The sequence below is a fragment of the Larimichthys crocea genome, chromosome XXII (genome assembly GCF_000972845.2).
Source record: "Larimichthys crocea isolate SSNF chromosome XXII, L_crocea_2.0, whole genome shotgun sequence".
Taxonomy (NCBI): Eukaryota; Metazoa; Chordata; class Actinopteri; family Sciaenidae; genus Larimichthys; species Larimichthys crocea.
The window spans coordinates 20,848,985-20,872,404 of record NC_040032.1 but is presented as its reverse complement, the minus strand read 5'-3'; the positions used below and the strand labels follow the sequence as shown (position 1 = coordinate 20,872,404).

The 23,420-nt window shown below is 39.3% G+C and overlaps 1 long non-coding RNA gene across 1 annotated transcript; it reads left to right on the top strand.

The window, feature by feature from the left end:
• Positions 1-20,740: 20,740 nt before the first annotated feature.
• Positions 20,741-22,734, top strand: LOC113744361 (uncharacterized). Its single transcript, XR_003461472.1, has 3 exons — positions 20,741-21,038; positions 22,329-22,411; positions 22,638-22,734. It is a non-coding gene; the product is annotated as an uncharacterized LOC113744361 (long non-coding RNA).
• Positions 22,735-23,420: the final 686 nt, after the last annotated feature.

Here is a 23,420-nt window from a genome sequence, read left to right as displayed (position 1 = left end):
AGAAACATCCAAGACTTTATCTTACATTTGATTAACACGAGGTACACAAGAATGACAAGGTACATTTCAACTAATCTCTAGACATAAATGTGAATATGAATGCAGATGACTAAAAAAATATAAATCCTCACTTGTACTATTGTAAATCACTGTGTGGTTTGGTGTCTGTAAGGATAAGGCTTGGCTTGATCATATTTCTTTGTCTAACCTTTATATGAAGCAAGATGTCCCCTCCAGTGATCTAGCTTCTAGACATCACCAAAAGGTTACTTTGTTTGACCAAAATGTGTTTGATCTGCAGATCTCCGAATTAATGCTTCATGTGATATTTTGTTTTTAAATCAAATTTTAGACCCAAGTAACACAAAAAGTGAGCTTTATGTTTTACTGTGTTTTCTAACATCATGTTTCAGTTTAACAGGCCTCAAGTGCCAGGACAAACTGGTTGCTTTCCCACCCAGAGTTTCTAATGGAAGCATTGAGGATCTCATGCATGATCTTCTCTTCCACGTGCCATGTTCATTTTCTGTTCCATTCTGCCTTTTGTTATTACTGCTGAAAACTAAATGCTTCCTTCAGCTGTTTTACATTGAAAGGGTTTTATTTTAAAACCTCTTCAGTGTGTGTTGAATTCCATCAAAAACACATGAAGTTATGATCAGAATTAATCAGTTCTTCTATTAATAGCTCAAGATTGTTGTAGCACTGATGGAACTAATCTTCTTCCTTTTTGCATACCAGGTTTTCTTTAAGTCTTTATGATACTTCAGTGGACAGAAGAGCTATCCAGCATCGGGACTCAATACTCTGAATTTGACCCAGGTCTGGTTATGGTTTTATAGTGTCACTTGTGTGTTTCGCACTAATCTCAAATGATCTGACTAGAGGGAAATGGGCAATCGTTTACAGTCCTGCCTGAACTAAAGGCTCAAATGTTCAAAGGTTCAAATTCAGCAGCTATTTATTCAACCTAAAAAAACGTTTAAACTGCAGCCTTCAGGGCACACAGCGTCTAGTTTTAGTTATTATTCATCGATTCAGTTTTGCTCTGGTAATGTGTGTATGTGCTCCATCCATCACCGCTGTAAAAAAAACTATCTGTTCAGGATACTCCGTCCTCGACCACCCACCATTTGTTACGAGCAGCTGATGAAATATGCGCCTCTCCGTAGACTGTTTGAACTTTTTGTGCATGTCTGTCTGTGGTTTGTTTTTTGTATTTGTCAGGTTGCAATTAGCGCGCACTGTTTGTCAAACAAGCAACCGTCAGCGCAGCGGGTGTCCGAGGAGAATGCTAAACAAAGCATGTCAGCCATAAAATGGCTCATATTGCGCCCATATGCAAAACCTTACAAACAAACCTTGTCATTAATGACTCACCCTGTATCACAGCAATTTACATAAACATGCACGTAAACACACTGCGCCACATGCACATCATGCAACATAGGCCAAAACGAATGGATGGATGTTACACAGAAAACATGACTTGTATGGCCATGTGTAAAGACACTTCTTCTTCTCAAATCACATTCATCTTAAACATATGTGTCCTGCTTGATGTATAAATGTCTACAAATTTTTTAATTGAAATAACTGCGTTTACAATGTTAAGCATTGGTACATTTCTGTACATTTTGGCAATTCAGCAAATGTTATACAAACATCCATTTGTCCAAACATGTTGGGTACTACTGTTGAGCTGCCAGTTAAAAACAACAAAGCATTTGGTTTGTGCAAGCTGAAATGAGCAGGGAGGTGAGAGCCTATCAAGAGTGATCACCTGAGACGCATGTGGAGATGCAATTCTAATGCAGGTGTAAACTGACATCCGTAAGGGTTGTCCACTGTGATCAGGTCAACCAGTATGCATGTTATTATTGGGTATAAACAGGTTGATGTTTGCATTTTGTGTGTCAACTTTATTTATCCCTGTAAGGGAAATCGTTGCATTCTCGGGCCACATTATCAATCACCACCACATTCAAACTCAGAAACATGAGTAATTGGAGTTTAGGTTAAGTAACCTTAAATATGTCACAGGTGTAAACATACTTTATAAACAAAACATTGTTAGAATTAGTAACTACAGCAGAACACAACTGGGCCACATCTCTGGAGTTTCCCTCCAGATTGCCAGAAAATTACCTCTGAGCTGCTGCATGCTTGGTTGTGACATTTCCAGAGTACGACTTATTTTTCACAGAGCCTTAAAGGGTTTTCTTTTTCTGTTTATGATAAACATGCAACACAAAACCCTCACAACAACCACCACCCCTGGCAAAACCCATAGAGAAAAGCAACGTTTGAGAAAGTTTCATGTAGTTTTCAATTTCAAGGTCATTAATTTCTGCTGAGAGATTGTTTGTTTGTTTGTTCGTCTGTTTTGTTTGTTTGTTTTTTAGCCACTTGGGGACAATCAACATAACTCGACAAAAAGCACACAGACACACAGTACTGCCTTAAAAAGGTAGCTACAGTTGTGTTCAACACTGCTTCACTGTTAGCACAGTTATTGATTATTGTAGCTTTTATTTACTTTGGACACACTGGGCTCTAATATAATCTTGACTTTTCCTCCATTGAAATTTCCAAAACCCTTCGATGATCATTATGAAGATTTTTTTTGCTGTAAATTATGTAAATAGATGCAACCGACCACATGCTAGGCCACTGAAATGTATCATTTTTACTGAACCTATTGAAAGTCAATACTCAAGACTTTTAAAAGGTTGAAAGACAGAGGCAAAGCTGAGCTTCTTGCTGTCGAACTAGTAAGTGATATTAGCTGGTTTCTGTGTCTTGTTGCACTTGTTTCATGTTTTGCTGTTAGCTAAGTTACTGACAAACTAGTTTTCGTCATCAACCGTTTGTGTAGAATTGCAATTGACTAGTTATAAGATAAGATAGACTTTATTGATCTAACACCGGAGAAATTCACTTATCATACTCTAAATAAGTAATATATATATTAAGAATCTAAGACATACTCAAAATAGAAATAATAAATTAAAATAGTTTTCGTAATTCTGTTAAGTGGCCTGTGCAGCAGCAGAAGAGCAAATCTAAAAAAGATTTAACACCACCAGGCTGCCCTACTTTTTGAGTTGAAAATAAGCAAAATCTCCTGGTTGTTCTTCTTGAAAGTGAGTATATAGGCCTGACATTAAGCGATCTCTCAGTGAGATTCAATAAAATAAAAACAGTAACACATCTTTTTGTGCTTGTTTGATTGTGCTTCTTGCCATATTGAATGGATTGCAAGTGGATTTCTCTTGGTGCCTGTACCAGAGAAGTACATTATGCTCCAGTATCTCTCTTCAGTTTTATGTCTAAAACAGTTTGTGTGTGTCCTAAGTGATCAGTTTTCAGATGGTAAAAGTTTCCTGTTATATTTGAGAGTCACTGAACGAGAAAGCAGGGTTTGCTGTTTGCTTCCTTGTTTTTACGTGTTTCCTATAAAAACAGGCAGATGTTACACCATGCATTGCAGGTAGCACTATAAACTAGTGCCACCATCTGCCTTTCAGTGAACACAGCTGGACCAAGGACCGAAGAACACAACCCCCGAAACTAACGTTGGCCAGTTTTTGCTGGGAATACAGTAGCCTACTGAGGTTTTCTTTCTTCACCTTGGTAGTGTAACATTCCTGATCCTTGTTAGTTGAGAAAGACAACTTCTCATAGTTGGATTGAAGAGTGTGAACATGTGGGCCATATGCTGTTGTTGACGAGCATATGAATAGGGTCACATTGAGATTGTCTTGGCGCTTATCTCTTTAATGTATGTGTATCACCGCCATGTTGTAATATGGGAATAACAGAAGGCAGCCGTGGATGTCAAACACAGGAAGGCCTAATAAACATGCATTAAAACTGCTGATGGCTTGTGTGTACCAATACAGTTCATTTCTGCAAGACAGAATAATATCTGTTCCAGGACAGACTGAGAAGGTCATCAGCAAACAGAGCAACAACAACAATGCTCATTACTATTCATTGAAACTGGCATGTAAATAGAAAAAAAAGTGGTGTATGTGAGGCTTAGACTGCCACACCACTGCCAAGAGCTAATGAAGAACGTGCGAGCGGAGGTGCTGAGAAAACAGACAATGTTGGAGCGATGTTTATTAGTCGCTGTGTTCCTACTTCGCTGCAGGTACTGACATTAACCTCTGGCATCAATCTGTTTCCATCAAATGTCCTGGTGAAGTTGGGTGTGTGTAGCATGAAGGGCAACAATTACACCTCTACGCTCTGCTGCCGTGCTCAAATAGAGTTACAGAGTTTTGCATGACATTGTTTCTGAGGACATTTTTCTCGCTCTGTAGCTTCGCAGCCACAGCTATGAGGCACTGTTCAGACTTTTGTGCTGCACTTGGTGAACAAACTCACAAAGCCCTCCAGAACCACCTCCCTGCTACCTCAGTGACTTGCTCCACTGCGAACCATCCCATAGCCTCAATGGACCAAGCACTGGGCCTGGGGCAACAAAGCCTTCTCCATAGCCCACCTTTGGATTTGGAATATTTACTGAAACGTTAAAAAAAAGTAGTAGTAGTAGTATTTATTATATAAATGTTTATCTCCACGCTAACAATTTTACATTTTTCTTTGCAATTTATAGGTAAACCCAAAGTTTTACATCCATGTGTACTTCATTACATCAAAATCAAGCTCTCTTGAGGTGTGCCCTACTGTAGCTATGACAACTTTGCTAACAGCCAAACATTGAAAACAAATGCATCAACACTTATATAGCAGCCAGCAAACATTACCTACTAATCCAACAGCAAGAAGCTATCTTTCAGCCTTTAATTTCACGAAGCTCTCACCAAAGACTAAAAGTCAGTCCTAGATTTACTCTTGTCCGGCTGCTTCTTGCTCGGTCACTCTTCTGTCTCTTCTCCTCTTTCATTATGTCCATAGAAGCTGCTGAGCACAGTTACACTGCCTACTTCCTAAGCTCCGGTTCTGACATGACACCAGCTCCACTCCCTGTTTGCATTGCCCCACAGCCTGAACTTCCTCATCCCGGTGGCCCAAAACCCTTAACACTAGACTCCCCTGGTACTATAAGTTCACAACTAACAAACTGAGCTAGCATTAGCTACCAGCAGCTACAGTGCACAGCAGTTTTGCAACTGTCCACCAGGAAACTCTGTAAATCACAGAGAGTTGATTCCTAGCAGCCAGAGGATCAGAGGGAAAAGCAGAAAACATTTTCATTATGATCCAGTATAAGTAAAAATAGTTAGTGGTGACCCATACCCAGAGCACAATAGTGCAGAAATAGGCAGACAGGGTGGAGGGTGGGAATGGCAAAGGCACCATTCACATGATTATAAATCAATGCAGCATCAAAATCATTAAAAAATTTGTTATTTTATGGTTGAAAAGTTACACAATGTTGTTTTAAAGCTCCCAAAGCAAATCTTTCCCGACAGCGAGCAGCACCGGGCTTATTCTTGAATCTTTTCTAAATCATGCAGCAGTATTAATTTGCGGAGACAACCAGCAGAGCCTCTGCATTGTGATGCACGTAACAATGTACGCATAAATACTTGAGTGAAATTGAGGCTCAGTGAACTGCTCATAATGATGAATGTTTGTATAAGCAGCAGAGCGTCCTGCCAGATCTAGTTCATCATTCAGGGACTGACCCAGAATGTTATTCTTTATTCTGGAAAAAAAACGCTGAAACAGCATTTATAGCATCGAGGGACACTGAGTTTATTTTAGGCTCTTTTAGGCCCAAACGTAACCAGGTCCTTGACAGCAGAGGAGATCCAAGATACTGTAATGCAGACCTCTAAAACAGCATGACAGCACAATATTAGTTTCTTCTGCACAGAAATTAAACAGGCACTCAACCCTCTATACATGTGGCCACAGATACACATTATATTCAGATGCATCAGTCTACGCTGTCACAATAGAATTTTTTCTGGAATATTTTTTCTGATATCAGCTTGTGTCTAAATTTTACCTGTGAAACTTTTGCCTCAGTTAGATTCGATGCTAAACCCAGTAAAATCCTGACGGCTAAACCATCATACATCGATTGTAGAAAAACCCCTGCCTGTGTGTCTGGAGGCGTTTTTATTTGTGTTGTGCGTCTTCTCACAGAGGACCGGCGCTGCTCTCTCTCACCAGGAAACCTGAATGGTCAGAATGTGAGGAGGTTTGTGTCGATGTACCCAGGGGACTCCACTGACAGAGAAGCCTTCTCTTTTTACACTTTGAAAAGTTACCAGGTCTGGGTTTTGTCTACTGTTGAATAATTTAAGACTCTCTCATCCCTGTTGTGTGTGTTTGTGTGTGTAAGCTGTCTTAACGCTGCCACTGTCTGTCTGACCTTGTGGCTCAGAAAACAGTCAGATACTCAGCATGCCTTAAGGCAACAGAAGCACAAGCTCACACGGCACTGACAAACGCTCTGAAAATAGTGCTGTGGACTGAGCCAATGAAACATTGTCTTTTTGTTTTCGTTTTATTTGGTTCGGTGGTTTATATCTAAGCCATTATTAGCATCCAGGGTGTCTCATTAGCAGTAATTTCTCACTTTGATTTCAATGATTTTAACCATCTTGTGCTCTGTTTTTGTCCCCCAAGTGCCTTTGGTTTGGTTAGGTTTAGTCATAAAAACTACTTGGTTAGATAAAGTTGTATTCCTTGCGCATCTTGGTTAAAGTGGTTTCACGTGGGACACAAACTGTATTGTTTTTATATGACCCATCCATATCCATCCATATATGACCCATCCATCTACCCACCCAAACCACCTCCATACGTGGAATTTGTCACTCTTTATACTAAATCACCTTACAGAAGTTAATGGGAAGGATTTTCATTTCATCTGCACATTTCATTTTAATTAGGCGTTAGTGTAAGCAGTGGACGCCTTTTGGAAAGTCTAAAGTTTTGTTATTCATACACCATTTGGTGAAGCTAGCCTGTACTGACTATAGCTGCTGTACCTAATTATCATGTGTACTCAGGGGTGCATCTAATAATTCATTTGTAACTTAACCACTTTAGCAAAAAAAAAACATAACCTGGTCACCTAGCTAGTTATCCCTTTACATACCACAACATAAGGACACTTACGGTGCTCTGCCATCTTGGTTGTTGTTGTTGTTGTTGTTCAAACCTTTCAGATTCCTTATCAGATTCCCTCCCACAAAGCTAAGATTATATATTTCGTCTTTAAATAATTGCTTTGTCCCTGTGTGAAATACATCAAGATCATTATCAAAGTCAACTACAAACTCTTAAAAGTCTGCACCAGGTGACTTTAAGATACTGAAAAAAGGTTTTTGGTGGAGTATCACCTAAAGTTTCTTATTTTCCATCTACCCTGGCCCTCTCATTGTTTTTCACTCTTTCTCCTCCCCAGACTCATTCTCTCTTCCAGGCCCCTCTATGTGTAATGGCTTCCATACCGAGGAGCTTTTTTTTTTTTTTTACGAGCAGAGCGTGGGATTAATGTCTGCCAGCGGAGGCAAATGGCTGTCCAGGGAGTTACCTGTCAGGACCCTGCAGTGCACCGGCCTCTCCACGGGGCAATGGATGTTACACAACAGCGAGAGACGTCACCTCAGAGAAATGTGGAAAATGAGACGGGGGTTGGATCAGAAGATGGAGGGAGGTGAGGGGCTGGAGCGCAGTGCTTCAGTGACTGTTGTTGGTACCCAGACGTGAGTCACAGGCAGATAAAATGGGTCAGTGGATACCAACTTGAAGAAATCATGCTATAGTTACACAATGTGTGCTGAAGCTTGAAACTGTAAGTTTGCTATACAGTTTAGTTGTGTCTAAGATACCTTATATAAAGCGTCATTATACACAAAACAAGATCATGGGTTCATTGCGACAAGAAAATGGTGACAGATGCGGTTTACATTGATGCAACTGTACAGATTGTTTTATGTTGACTATGTTCACATTTTGAGTAACTTGGCAAAAGGAAATGGGAATGAATGCTTGTCTCCGTCCACTACCGTTACGTGAATATCAGGAGTTGGTTCAGGAAATAAGCAGTGGCACCAATTCTCTAGTCAGAAAACCAGAAGAAAAGGGTGATACAAGATGATTTGCTTAAAACAGTGTTAGAGGAAGCTCAAGAAATTTTTAGAAAAAGACAAAAAAAAAATCACCTCAAGAAGGCGTAAAAAACATTTTTGTTGAATTTAAAGAAACACGGCTAATGTCAGTTTGAAAGAATCCAAAATGGTGATTCAATCAATCAAATTTCAATAAATTTGCATGAAGAGAACTTTGCTTCAGGCTGAGAACAGTGCCAAGAGTTTCATGATTATTTAAAGTGGTGTCTAATGCAAAAATGGCTTACAGCTGTGGAGTTGATTGACAATATATTTTGAACATGACAACTGATCAACTGACCAAGTCGGACAAGGTGTGTTCCAGTCTTGGTCAGTTGTTGACTGACGATATACATAATGTGTGATATTTAAAGATCAATGGACCTTTCAGGCACAATAAAATTTGCGGTGTGGCGCATTTTGCTCAGTGCACAACAAGAAAAACAATTGAAAATGATGTGATTCCCAGTGCAGTTCTGCTGTGCTGTGGGCCATAAGTCTTCAGATCCAACCAGTGCCTGTTGTTCTCATAAATACATTTGGTATTTGCTATTGTGTCATTGGCGACCAATGAATTTACTTGAGACATTGGGGTAAATGAATAGCTTTACCTGAATTACCTCCATTTTAAAGTGTTTACTCATCTCTCTCTGTGGGCTACAGTCCCAGACCTCTCACCCAAACTGTCGCAAACCATCAAAAAGTTTTTTTCCGACTAGCGGCTCAGTCACAGTGTTAACGCTCCTTCCATGATTGTCAGAGACTAAAACTCTGGATGCACAGATGGAAACAATCTTTATGTGTGGTTTGTCCAGTCTTTGTAGGTTTCAGCTGGTCTTTAGGTTTCTGTTGGTGGAGTTTCAACTCAGGTCATTAGTTAATTTTAGCCACTATTTGCGGCTTTAATTCTCGAAAATGGCTGACATTTTTAACTGGATTGACCAACATCAGATCCCCATAGAATCACAAACCTGCTGTGATTGTGTTAGTCAAATATACTGCACTGCTGACATGCCTCATAGCACGACAAGTCAACATACCTCTTACCAGTATGTCTTTTGATTAAGAGTTCACATTTACTTACAGGAATGACAGCTGGCTAGCAGAGTTTGACTATTTTAGAGAGTATTGTGTTACTGAAGCGTCTGTTTTGTTGAACTGTCCTTGAACAAGACAAAACTCACAGTACTAAGCACAATCGTTCTTTTCTTCACTCTTGCTTTTAGTAGATGAAATAATAGAGAAAATTAAACCACCCCGCCATTAGCTAAGCACCTGTGGAAAGCCCTTATGGACCCCCAGACGTCCCTGAACTCCTTTTTGTGAGCTCGTAATTAACTCCTGAAACTTTTGCATTTGGAATCCAGTCTCACAGGACAGTAGGGATTTTCAGCCCATGGTGGGTTCCTGGGATCAGAGCTCATTACAAAAACTACTTTTGTTTTAAGAAAACCCATTGGTGTCCGTCCTGAGAGCCATTCTGGGTCCTGACCCCTCAGCTGAAGAATCACTGCAGCAGACTCTGAGGTTGAAGTCAGTCTCTGGTTCCCCTCACGCTAATGCACTCACTCTGTCTCCTGTCCTGAGGTCATCCTGCAAACACAGAATGATGCTGTAAGTAGATAATAAGAACCTGGACTCTCTAAACAAGAAGTTTCTTTGTCAGTTTAAGACATTAACTCCAACATACACTGGCATGGTTGTGGGAGCAGTGGGATGTCATTTGTTTTTGAAAATGTGTAAATTTTTGTGTGTGTGCATTTTGTGTATCTTTTCAACCATAAAATATTGGGGGTGGTGTTTAGCTCAGTTGGTAGAGCAGCTGCCCCATGTGCAAAGGTTCAGCCCAGCGTTCGAATCCGACCTGTGGCTCCCCACATTCCTGTCACTCTTCAGCTGTCTCTATCAAAATAAAGCTTGGAAAGGGCAACAAAAATAATCTTAAAAAAACCATAAAATATTGATCATTTTGATGCCACACTGACTTATGACCAGGTGAATACATCTGTTCTGCATCTTAACTTTGTGCTCCGGGTACAATCCTGTGGAAGAAGTATGTAATACACACACCACCAAATATTTCACTGAATTTGGTGAAACTGGATCATATTTTAGTGAGAAAATGTTTTTTCTGGTTTTCCCCCTGATGTCCTCTGGCTGCTCCCCATCAACTTTCTCGATATTTATTTTCCTGATGCATGGTACTGTAAACTACTGCCAACTGTAGCTGCTGGTAACTAATGTTAGCTCAGTTTGTTAGCCAAACAAGGGAGCGAAGCTGGGCAATAATAGCTGGCTGCTATATATCGTGTTGTTGCACTTGCTCACTGCTTTTAGCAAAGTTCTTGTAGCTAGCAATATAACAAATACACTTATACAGGTGTCCATATTTTCGACAGTGGTATTACACTCTGAAACTGGGGGCCCTAAATTGCAAAAATACAGATTTCAACGTAATGTTGCCTTCAACAACCTAATGAGAGCAGCTTCTTTGCTGCTGTCTACATTGAACATTTTATTTTGATGTCCATGCTGTATTTTCTGCTATTTTTTAATCACTCTGTCAAGCAGTTTCTTTTACATTTCATTTCATCTGCCGAATTGAAAAGGCATTCAAGCCTGACCACGATGTAGCTCTTAAGCCTTAATCCACATATAATAGCTTTTTCAAAGGTATTATGGTTTTATGTAATTCTAAGGCTTAACCAACACATACGAAAAAAAAAAAAAAAAAAGCTCTTTTATCGAAGCTGTTTTCAAACAAGCTTCTAATTCAGCCTTCTAGTTAGCAAAAGTGCTGCCATAACAACTAGTGAGGTTGTCATTGTGGAATGAACAAATATTGAACATGCTTAAGAAAACAGGAGCCATCAAGGTTCATATTAAAAAAGAGTGTCATTTGGTGTTTGTTTGATTGTGGGTTTTTTCCGGTTAAATTTACTGATTTTACCCACAAGGTGGAGTTCTGTCAGCACTGCTCTGAAGAGCCGGTGATGAAGAGGACTGATGTGGTTTCATAATGTAAGAGAGAGAGTGAGACACTAGCAAAGCCGGTGTGACACTGTTTAGCACGCAGTGTTCTGTATTAACATGGTTACAACTGACTCTGTGTCGAAAGTGATGCTTTCTCTCTGCACAGTCAAGTTTGTCAGACTGTCTTAGCCCTTTTGTACTTCCTGTGACATAATATAATATGTGAGCCAAACTGTCAGAAGCAAAGCAGGAACTTTATGTGTAAAAATAAAACTGAGGCTTAAATTCTATTCTAAATTAAATTCTAAATTCTATTTTAGAAACAAGATGTTTTTCTTTTAATGCAAAAAAAGAGAATTGTTGCTGCCAGATTTTTGCAGATATTTCTGATTATGGGTATCTTTTATACATGTGTGTCGCTGCCCAGGCATTATATATGTTCTACACAGCTTAGATTCATCATGGACGCTAAAGTGGGAAAAGTGTCTGCTAGGCTTGTTTCTTGATAATGGTTCCGTATAGTTGATGTCCATATTTGGTTGTATATGTATGCACCTTATGTTCCAGAGCAAGGTGTTTAAATTAGTAAGAACTTTCAAACCATATTCACTTAGGTCTGTTTTTTGTCTCTTTTTGTCTAAAACCATCATTGCAGAAATTTCCTCCGATGTGACTTCAGCTGCGTGTCATCACTGTCATGTAACTGTAATCAAGAACTGCACCGTTTATTATGTTGTGTGTTTTGACAAAGGTTCATCAAGAAGCAACATGGAGAAAAAAAAAATTAACATTTTCAAATCAGCTATGTGATTACCAACAAAATCTGTCGCTACAACAATTTCCATTTTTGATTATCGCTGTGTTGTGCTTCATGGAAATCATCACCGCAGTTGGAAAGCTCCTCCATCGAGCTGAAGTCACATCAACATCAAAGCTGCACCCAGTGACACACAGCTTGTCAGCCTAATCTACAAACAAGAGCTCCAGAAAAAATCTCAGAAAAACTGAAACAGTAAACTTAGTTAACCGCATGTGCCAGAATTGATGGATTAAAAGCAGAACTGTCTTCTTCAGATGATAAACCATTAGAGCTTTTTTCCTCTCTCATCTTTTTGGTTTCTTTGACCATTTTCTGATTGGTAAAGATCAATGAACCATGTGCAAATTCACTAATGTGACCAAGAAGATTTCCATTAAAATTCAAACAATTACCTCTGACTATATTCAGACATACATTCACACACATTAAAAAATTCAGGATCTCCTGCTGTGGGCTTAGCTACATACATTTGAGCTGATGTAACAACAAAACCTTCAGACCCAGCAGAGTGGCAGCCTGCTGATGCTCCACAGGGGACTGGAAAGTGTCTGCAAAGTGGTTTTAGCCCAAACACGTGGCCAAGAATAACCTCCTCGTGTAAGAAATCATTCCTGGATTCTTCTCACCAGGTCAGTAGAAGTGGCTGAATGGTTTTTTTAGAAGAGATGCAAACATGTATTCATCCCTGAAGGAGAAATGGCAAGCAGGGAAAACAAAACAAGTCCTGTGGGGTGAAGCTCATTCAATCACTTGCATAAAAAGGGCACCAAGGGGTGTTTAAAGAGGGAGAAATCCTGAAACAACCTTCATGAAAAAGTAGTTTGTAAATACAGACTGATTTCACCAGATCCCTTATCATGTATTGGTTGCATCAAATCAAATCACAGTTCCCACCATAGATGGTAAAAATATATTCATGATGTCACGCACAGGTTTCTGAAGAGCAGTTGTGATGGCTCTGGCTGTCACCATCTCAGCAGTCCTGCCTCTGCCACCTCCTGACTAATCTAAAAATGGGCAAAGATGTAAATCGTCGGTTGAGCTGAGGCAGTTGAGGCAGTTGACCATTTTCCAGTCATTGAAAATAAGAAAAAAATGTAAAAGTCCTTGATAATCCTGTGTTATTTCAGTTATTTATCCTCTTTTTTAGCTGAGAGCTGATTAGCCTCTTTAAAGACACTTAATGTTACTAGTAAAGGGGTATGATGTGATACACTGGTAAGAGTCAGTGAATCCCAGAAAACTCGGCTGTAACGCACATTTACATACAATTTGTTAATAATGACCATAATGATAAACGTAGAGTACAAAGGGCTTTCCGAAAGAAACAAAATAAAATTCAGTGATGTAAAACTATAAAAAAGTTAGCAAAGTTGGTGACTCACTAGTTTTTGATTTCATAGGTAATATAATCATAACAAATACACGTGTATCACTGTTTATGACAGTGGTATTGCTTTCTGAAACTGAGGGCACTAAATCACAAAAATAACAATTTCTATCTAATGTCACCTGTCATCTACATCAAATACATCCACCATCCATCTCCTACAAAAAGTACACACTGGTTTCTTCATAGAAATGATTTTTTTCCAAACTTTTACAAGTAATTTTAGTTCGCTAAAGTAATCAAAGTTGAACCGCTGAGGTGGCAGATGAAAATAATCTCACGTTATTCTTTTTTCTTGCTCCTTTTCATCTTGGTGAGGACTTACGGGATAAAAAAGAAGAAGAAGAAGAAAAGAAGAGTTGCTTCTTGTCTCCCATGATTTCGTCCCTGACCTGTTGCGTATATGATCTCCGAGCACACGTCTGCAGGCTGTAATCAATCCATCCTGATCCCATCCTGGATCACAAATCTGCTCGGCTCAGCTTTTCCTGAACTGGAGAAAGAGGTGGATGTGTGTGTTTTTATGTGTGTGTGTGTGTGTTGAGTTGAAGTATTGGAACATGCCCTCCTGCCCCCCCTCCATTGTCAGACATAATCTCAGCAGTTACAGGGATGAGATGGAGGGCTTATTTGTGTTTAAGTCTGTCTGACGGGGATCCCAGCTTTCACTGGTATTAAGGTAGACATGACGACATCATTCCCGGACCAAAGCACCAGCGCACACCTCCACAACCTTCAACTCACAATATCCATCTCCATGCTGAGCCCACAGGAAGAGACATGATGGATTTCAGAGTAAAGTTGTGTTGAGTGTTCCGATAGAACGCTGTCACTGCAAATGCGTCTTTATCTGTAGATTGTCCTTGAAAAGTACTTGGGGGATCCACAGAGAGTGTCAAAGACATAATCAAGCAAGTCGAACGTGAGGAACAACAAAATAGATTGAAACTTGTGATTTTGTTCTAAACACATTAAATTGACTTTATTTCTTTGGACATACCTGAAAAACATTACAGCGTTTACCCTTAAAGGCTCTCAGCAGGTTGGCTGTGTCATCACCGTTCATATTTACAACCAATGCGTTTATGATTAAACGGTTTACAAGAGCACAAAGTTCTTCATAGATTACTTTTGCTCTCAAAATTCTCCAGATTGATGCTTTAAAATGTCAAAACTTATTCAGGATCATCACACTCAACACACACAAAATCCTGTGGCAAACACAAATCAAAGTGTTGAGTCTTTTAGATGTAACGTGACCATTGATACTATTGGTTTTATTATTTGGGTTGTGGTGGAGGGTAAACTTAATCTTGGAAGAAAACCAATGTGGTATAAACGTGCCAAACCAAAAAAGAGTTTTCCTTGTGTGTCTTCAGCCAGTCATTTAAACGTAATTCAAATGTAAATAAAGCAAAAGTGAAATAAATGTTTTCTGTTAGACTTTTCTGTATTTCCTTTTGTCTCAACTGAAAGGAATGACAGTTAATGAGCTTGAAGAGTGCTGCAGCCAAAGTGATGGACTATAAAGCTTGATGTAATTATTATTATTTTTTTTTTTTTCAAAGCACTATTTCAGCATCTGGTCTTCTCTGACAGCAATGTTCCTGAGAGCTCGTATAATCTATTGGGCCCAATAGAGTTTAAGACTGTTTTATTTATTTTGTGTGATCAAATTTACACTATGGACAATGGTTTAACATCTACAAAGAACCTTATTGCTCTGTCACAGCCAGACAAATTCACCACTACTATTTTATCTTTATTTAACCAAAATTCTTTCTAATGTCACTAAAGCATTTGGGAATTCTCTGCACATTCTTTCCCACTGGACAGCTGCATACCATATGCTTGCTAATATTACTAGTTAATGCCACCGTCTGTTAATTCTGAACTCATTTGGGAAACATGTTTCACTAAGCAAGCCCAATGGATTGTACAAGCTAAGTTCAATAATGTCATCACCTTACAATTTACAGTACATGCAAGAGTAAACACAATGTAATCACAGTGCCATACACATACACAGATATACTTACATTTCCAGGCAAAACGCCCCCATTCATTTGTCTGCATCAGCTGGTTAATGGCCTTGGATGATGGCTGGCTGTAGATTTTGTGGTTTGGCTGTGGTTGGCTATTATCAGTGGTCATTTGGCTGGTTCAGCTTGTTAAATTGGTGATGAAAGCACTAGATGACTGGCCATTCAGCTTAATGGATTTCACTAATTTACTGCATTTTCTCTTTGTTTGTTCTGTAGTTCTCTATGTACTTTTTCTTAATCTTTGTTTTTCTTCTTTTCTTCACAGGGAAAAGCCCACAGGCTGACTGCATCCAGTAATTGTTAAGATAATTCAGTCAGTGGACCAAGCAGCCAACACACTGATTGGTATGAACCACTGTGTTTGGATAGAAACGCATAGCTTGAAGCATGATAAGATAATTCTTGAGTGAATTTGTTTATCTCAATCCAGCTGCCTTGCAAGGCTACATGATGCTAGTGTGGCTAAAATTATCATTGATCATCACAATCATACATTTGCTGCGAAGTTTGCTATTTTTGGCTTTGCGCTACATACTAATTTTGAAGACACTCTGACTTTTGTTGTTCACATTTGTAGTTCTGAGCGAAATTTCGTGACAAATGGATTGGATGGATTCACCATCATCTGGTCAAAATTCAATTTGTCCAATACTGTGGCTTATGACCAAACACCGGTGAAGCTAATACACCAAGCAGGTGTGTACTTATGTGGGTTCAGTACTTCGCCAATGTCCAACCTATGAGATTGGTTGCACTGCAGCTATGTGTTGGTAATAGAGGTGTGGACACTTTCTATAAAGACCACATTCATAGTGCATTATGGGGGCATTTGTAGTGAATTATAATGCTTATGACTTACACTCAAAAACACACAAATAGATAGATAGATTAGATATATTATATTATATATATATTATGATATTACCAACATAAAACAGACACACACAATATAAACAAAAGGCATGAGGTAGATACAATGAATTCATAAAACATAACAGTGACCTATAATTTCTTGTTTAAGCTTCACCCATTAAATACACACACAGATAACGGTATATTCGCTCATCCCTAATTTTGACTTCCTTTCCACCGTGAAAACTTCTTGACGTTTAAGTAAATGACGTGTTTGACACGCTGGATTTTGGTATCTAAAAAAGCATTATCGCATATTTGAAAGGAGCATTTTTATCTTTATTCCATCTATTCCTTTCCTGAAAGTGTCACAGTGTGAACGTATACTAATCCCATTAAACATAACTGTTGTGACAGCAGCAGAAAATCCCGATCAGATCGATAAGATCTGCAGGCTTTGATCACAGCCAGGCATTCCCATCTGATAGTGTTGTGTTTTTTACGTTGAAAAGCAGTTGAATCATTCTGTAGAGCAGCACACACCAAGACGTCTGTGTGTCTTTGATCACCAGAGGCTGTTTGAGGTTGTCTCGTCGACATTTTTCCACGTTTAAACGCATATGAAGGGTTCTACAGGTAGTCAAAAGCTTACATTCAGATATCTGATCAACAGAGGTGATGATTGGTTGTTACACTTAGCTGCAGGTACCTTTTGATCCTGGCAGAGCTCTGCCCCAACATGAAGCTCTTTCATCACATGACCTCAAAGCCACAGATCAAACGCTGAGCCGATCCAAGCTGAGGTATGGCCTCCCATGAGTCATCTTTATCTCTAGCCAATGTGTTAAGGGCCAGTGGGCTCAATTTACCGATGCTCCAGGTGTTCCCCTTCAGATATTTTTTTTCTTTACAAGATGGCATGGCTCATAAAATGACAGTCACACCATGTGACCACCATTTGTATCCTCCCAAAGGAGCTGCTGGTCACGGTTTGAGATGATACGTTGTGATCTCAGTTGATCGTCATGCTATGACAACGTTTAACAACCAGCAACACATTATAGCATCAGCAGGTAATAAAAAATAAAAAAAAGTTTTAATTTGATATCAAAATAAAACTGTTGGATTCACAGGTGAAAAATAATTTCAATAAATCTCAAGTTGAGGGGATGCAATGGAAAACTACAAACCACACAGGAGGCAGAGTGCTGCAGGAATGACTCCTGAAAACAGAGTTATCATTTTTTGCACTTCTGATTCCTGCATCTCGAAGTCAGTGGGTGTTATTTGGTGTTTGTTGGTGGGTATGTTTCCTGAAATATCCCAATCTGTTTTTCTACTAACTATTGCTACTAATTGTTTTTTCTCCGACTAAACAACCTAAACTACGGTAAGGGTTAGGCTCAGGGATCGTCACTACAAGCAACGTCTTTTAACATCGTCATTTAATCTGTTGATCATTTGTTAATTAGGCAGAATTTCTTACAGATTTTGTTGTCGTTTCACGTGTAGTTTTGTTTATTTAGTTAACGAAAGTAAACTAAAAACTGAAACTGGCTGTGAAAAACTGAAATAAACCAGAAAAAATAAAAACTGAACTAAAATTTAAAAAAAGTGTACCGGAAATATGTCTAGTTTTTGTCTTTTGTCAAATGTGCTGACACAACCATGACACTTAGATAGACTTATTATAGACACTGAGACAGTGTTGTTGTATTGTAATAGATATTATGAACTTAAATCTTTCCCTTGACAAATATCCCCCTTATTAATATTACAAGCTAAAACAGAACAAATAAAAACGGAACTAAAACTAAACTAATGACAACCAGTGAAAAGAATAATAACTCCTGAACAATGAGCAGTCTGGCTGTCAGACAATCAGTCTGGCACTTCATGAATTTTGGTCAGCTGTCTGCATTTCGAGCACTTTGACTGTCTAATTTACCCACATGGCTGCTGTCAAGGGATAAACTGCAGTGAGCTTGTTTTAATATTATTGGAGTCATTTTTTGTTTTTTTACATGTTTGACTAAAACTTTTGTTTTGAAAGTTTGAGACAGAGCATACTGTGTCTACACCTTCCCTTGTTTCTTACTTTCCATTTACAATTAAACTGAGCTAAATAGAGAATATCAGTCTTTCACTGTCACTGAAAGGCAGATTATTAAACATGAAATAACATAAATGTGACAGGTTATGGGCACAGTGAGGACCTGAACACAAACTATATTCACAGAGCCTTCACAATAGCGTCATCCTGTATTAGAAAAGTACGTAGTTAAAACAATCAAAGAGCTCATCAAACAATGAGAAGAAAATGCTGAATCTGTACTGTTAAATTATTAATAAAATTATCTTAAAAATATCAAGAAAACTCACCTCTGATGAAATATTCACAGCTCAAATTGTTATGCACTAAATATAATATGAAATACCCATAAATTGTGTCACTTAGTTTCCTCAACTAAAGAAAAAGGTTGAGAACCTTCACATTTCAACCAAAGTCAGTGGTAAACTAGTTGTCTGGACATCTTTTTACCTGTAAATGGTCAAATATGCAAACTGTTGTTCATATGGCGAACATATGAGTGCCAGTTTATGGTTAAATATGCAGTGGTAGGAGCGTTTATGTAAATGACAACGTCTGTTCTACGTCTACCAAAAACATATACCAAAACAAATAAATCCAGATTGCATGTGTCCGAAAGTTTTTCTCTGTAAATTGGCAGCATTCACAAACCAATGCTGAGCAAAGACGAAGTCCAATAAAAACACAAACTGGAGGCCATTGGAACACAAAGCTCATTACGATCAGTTGCAGAAGCTCTCTACACGCCTCCTCCTCCTCGCTGTTTTATGACACCAACAAGCAAATAAACCGTCCCTTTGTCATTGAGTGGCTTCCAATCAGCTTCATTATTGGACTTGATGAGCCTGCTCAGTAGCTCTGTTTCCTTCTAACAAACAAGCTGGCATTATCTAAATATAAAAGCAGTAACTCATCAGTCCCCCAAACAAAAATTCACAGCACAAAAGCACTCAGCAAACTCCAGACCTCCACAAAAAAGCCGGCACATCCTCCCAGTTTGACTTCACTCTCCTGTTGAATTGATGACAAAGCAGTTTGTAAAGCAGGACAGAGTTTAAAGTCCCCGTGAAGTCAAATTTAGTTTTGCTGTTAAATTGTTGTTTCAGGTATTATTTTTTTTATGGTGCTAAATAATAAAAGGTTGTTGATGACTCATCCTGCACTCTGGGGTGTATACTAATTTTGCATCCCATTAAACTTTTTCTCGCTCATAATGCTGCAGTGATTCCTGTTTTATACAGGGTATGAGTGATTCTGAAGGCTGCTACATGCATCAATGGCCGGGCCTCACTGATTACTGTATAAAAGTACAGCTTTCTTCACCACAACCTGCAGATGCTTGGAACAGATGAGTTCACAGCTCAATCATTCTCCTAGAATCAGTGATCAAAGAGAGATTGGAGGTGTTAAATAAATAAATCCTTCTAATGTGATCCAGACAGCAGACGATTCAGGTCCTGTTCAGCAGGTCCAAACTAGGCCAAAACCAGGAAGAAAGAAAAAAAGATTCTCTTCATGACTAGGCCTCTCACACAACACCTCTGCTGCCATAAACACTCAGCGGTCGACTGTTTATTCTTAGCTGCAGTCACACTCAATCAGTCCAGCACTTAAGTAGCCTCGAAAGTAAGCGTGGAGCTCGCAGAGCATCCACAGAGAAATGAATAGATAGAGATGAAGCTGATCGGGAAGGAGAGACTTGAAGGACAGATCATAGGTAGAGTGAATGTCTTGTATAGTTCCCTTAATGCAGTGTTTAAGTGACAGTGAGTCCTTACTGCAGCGAGCGAGAGTGGATTCCAACCTGCAGCCCTTTGCTGCATGTCGCCCTCTTTTCTCTCCACAGTTTCCTGTTTATCTCTGTACAAATAAAGTCTTATAAACGCCCCAAAGGATCATTAAAAATATTGATTTATTTATATATTTTTACAAAAGGCTTTATTGTGAAACGAATATTTGAATGTTTAAATCTAAAATAGTCATTCTCATCTAACAAATCTATAGTTCACACCTGTCGAGCATATGGTGATGTTTTAAAGTTTGCAGCTTCTTCTGCTGCCTTGAAGCAGAAAAAAAAACACCAATGAGAATTGCTTTGGTTTAACAAAAAGCTTCATAAATAGGAAAAAACTATAAAATGGACATTCTATATTTTTATTTTTGTACATTAAATGATTTTCAAAACATTTTTTAGCTCCTCACTGCAACATTTTCATAGTATCTTGGGAAATAACTGGGCAACTTTTGGATATTTCTTAGTTTATTATTATTATTTCAAGTTGTTTTGGATTACAGTCACAGGAAACGAGGACAACAAAGATTGATGGACAGCATCTTCTGAGGACGCCCATCACATATTTTTCTATCCAGCATTTTGAAAGTTGTGACACCTTCATGTGTCTCCTGGTTGACAGGGGGCAGCACTGAGCTGGATTCTATTTATCAAAGTGGGGGTCACAGGTCAACAACAATGGCAGACGGCACAAAGAGAGGAAGAATAAAAACATGTAACTGACAAGAAAAGTTCAAAAGCTGGCTGAAGATCTGCGCTGAAGAATTTTGCTCACTTCTCCAGCGCCTGAGGAGAGTTTACTGATGCTGTTTGCTTGCAGCCAGAGGCCTCAAAAGCTGCTGTAAAGGTAGACAGCTCATCAAGATGAGTGACAAAGCTTCTGGGCAGGAACAACAGCAGCAGCAGAGGAGGAGAAGAGGACCAGACTAACAATAGAGTTTGTGCCCGTAGGCGAAACCTGGAGGAGAGGTGATTGGAGGAGACGTGTTAAAGAAAGCTTTTAGTCCTCTTGACAATCAAAGATATCGTGGGCTGTGAGCAGTGGGGAGGTGCTCAACAGGAAGAGGGAGTTCATGATATTTTGGACACTTGAGTGTGTATTTCTGAGGGTGGTTTGATATAGTGAGCAATGAATTCTGAACAAAGTTTTTTTTTTAAAGACCCTTTGTGTAACTTTTCTACCATAAAATCAAATCATTTTGAATCATTTTGATACCCCGCATTCTTGGTCTCACATTTTGTAACTCTGTGCTCGGGGTACGATCACCTGCAAGAAGTACGTACCGCTTTACAGCACTAAGTCACACGCCAGCAGTTATTTCACAGATTTTGGTGAAACTGGATTATAATTTATGGAGAAAATGTTTCCTGGGGGGGTGGTGACAGGGAGCAGAGCCAGTGTCATGCCAGAACCAGAGCTGGGGGGAGAATGCAACAGCATTTTTATGTAAAATACTTTTAATTTGACCTTTAAAGGAAAGAATACAGAATATTTAACTGTTCTGGCGTGAGACAGTTTTCATTCATTGCCTTTTTTGCCCTCAGAGAGCCACTGACTGACTGACACAGCGAGAGTGCGTCCAACAGAAAAAAAACTGAAGCTGCAAATATGGTGTCTGTACGCCCCAACTAATTATGTGACACTTCACATCTGTGTCCCATGTATATTCTCAGTTATACTCACTGTACATTGCCAGAACAGGTTGCGATCGTGAAAAGGGAAGAAAAAAAAAAAGGTGTAAAAATGTGTCAGGAATCGGGAGAATTATGACCTTGGGAGAAAACCAGGAGAGTTCAATGAAAAGCAGGAGTCTCTTGGAAAAATCACGAGGGTCGGCACATTCAAAGTATAGAAAGCAACTCAACTGTCAGCTCACAGATCTTTTGGATTTTGCAGTGGTGATCAGTGTTGCAGGGAAGGTAGCAATTTTCGCGAGGATTTTGCGAGGATGTAACGTGAGCGGTATCTTCCTCCAGGAAATTGGTTGGTAGAAGTGTTAGATTCACCATGGCCTTTGCTGTGTGACAGTCTCTTCTCTTTTCCTCTGGATATTGATATTACATTTCATAGATTTGCAGTTGGTTCTTGTGATCTTAGCAGAGGCGATCAACACAACATTTAAGAAATAACCAAGGGAAAACTGAAACTAAACTTAAAGCAAATTGAATTAGTAGTCAGCGTAAAGAAAGGACAAATATCCAAACACCTCATACTTGTGTCTTTCATGTCACCTTTATTGTGTCACTTTGGTTTGACAGACGATCGTTGAATCCTGCCACTACCATCCCATCAACGTGTCGCAGAGCGCGAGAGCTGAACTCCCACCTGCTTCCTCAGAGCGGTGAGTCACCCTGGATGTGTGCATTAGTCAGACGCATGCAAATTCAAAGGGATGTGCTCTGTCACAAGTAAGACTGTGTCTCTTTTTGTTGGCTGCTTGGCATTTCCCTCCGATCCACAGTGAAGGGAGTTCAGATCGTAGTGGCACAGCATGCAGCTGAGTGCTATTTAATTACCTGCTTTTGGAAAACCGCTGGGAATTCAACTAATTTAGGTCTTGTTTGAAGGGTAAACAAATGTGCCAGAAGATGTCTCCCATCACCCTCCCAGCAGACGAAGAGGAGGGGGTTCGGAGAGGCAGAAGCTGCTTCCTATCACAAATATTATAATAGCCTTCTCAGAAGCTCTTGGAGGGGATTGAAGGCATGCAGTAATAGTGACACTGAAAGGTTTTAACTTTGCATAACACCACAAGGAATTGATCGAGCTTTGGGCTGTTCTGATATTCAAATAGCGAGCTTTGTTCTGAAACACTTGAGTATTAAGGCTTTGGAAACAAAAGCAGGAGGATAAAACGAGAAAAAAACTTTGCTTTGATACTCGCGGCACAGTGTTTCAAACCTGCAGGTGTAGCAGCTGAGATGTAATGTTGACTTAAACGCTGGGAGATATGCAGAGAAAGTTTAAGACTTCAGTTGGTGGATGTCTAATTTTGGGGCTCGGGGAAGTCGTTATTGTTGAAAAGTTCTCTACCAACTTTGTTGTGGATATATAAGATGGCAAAAATTATCGTTATTCATATTGTAAAGTTTAAGCCAAGTTCAGCACACAAACTTGATGACAGATGTGGTCTCTGTACCATCATCAAGACATCTATTTCAATTAGTGGTGTATGAATCGCGATTCGTCCAGATTATTCACCCAGATCTTCTTACTGACTCGGGATTAACAAGTCTGTAGTCTCCATTAACCCAGATCCTTACCGTTCTAAACCCGCCTAACACTGGCCATACATGCAAATTAAAATGATAAATTGTGCCATTCACTGGAAATACAGCTTAGCAGAGTCT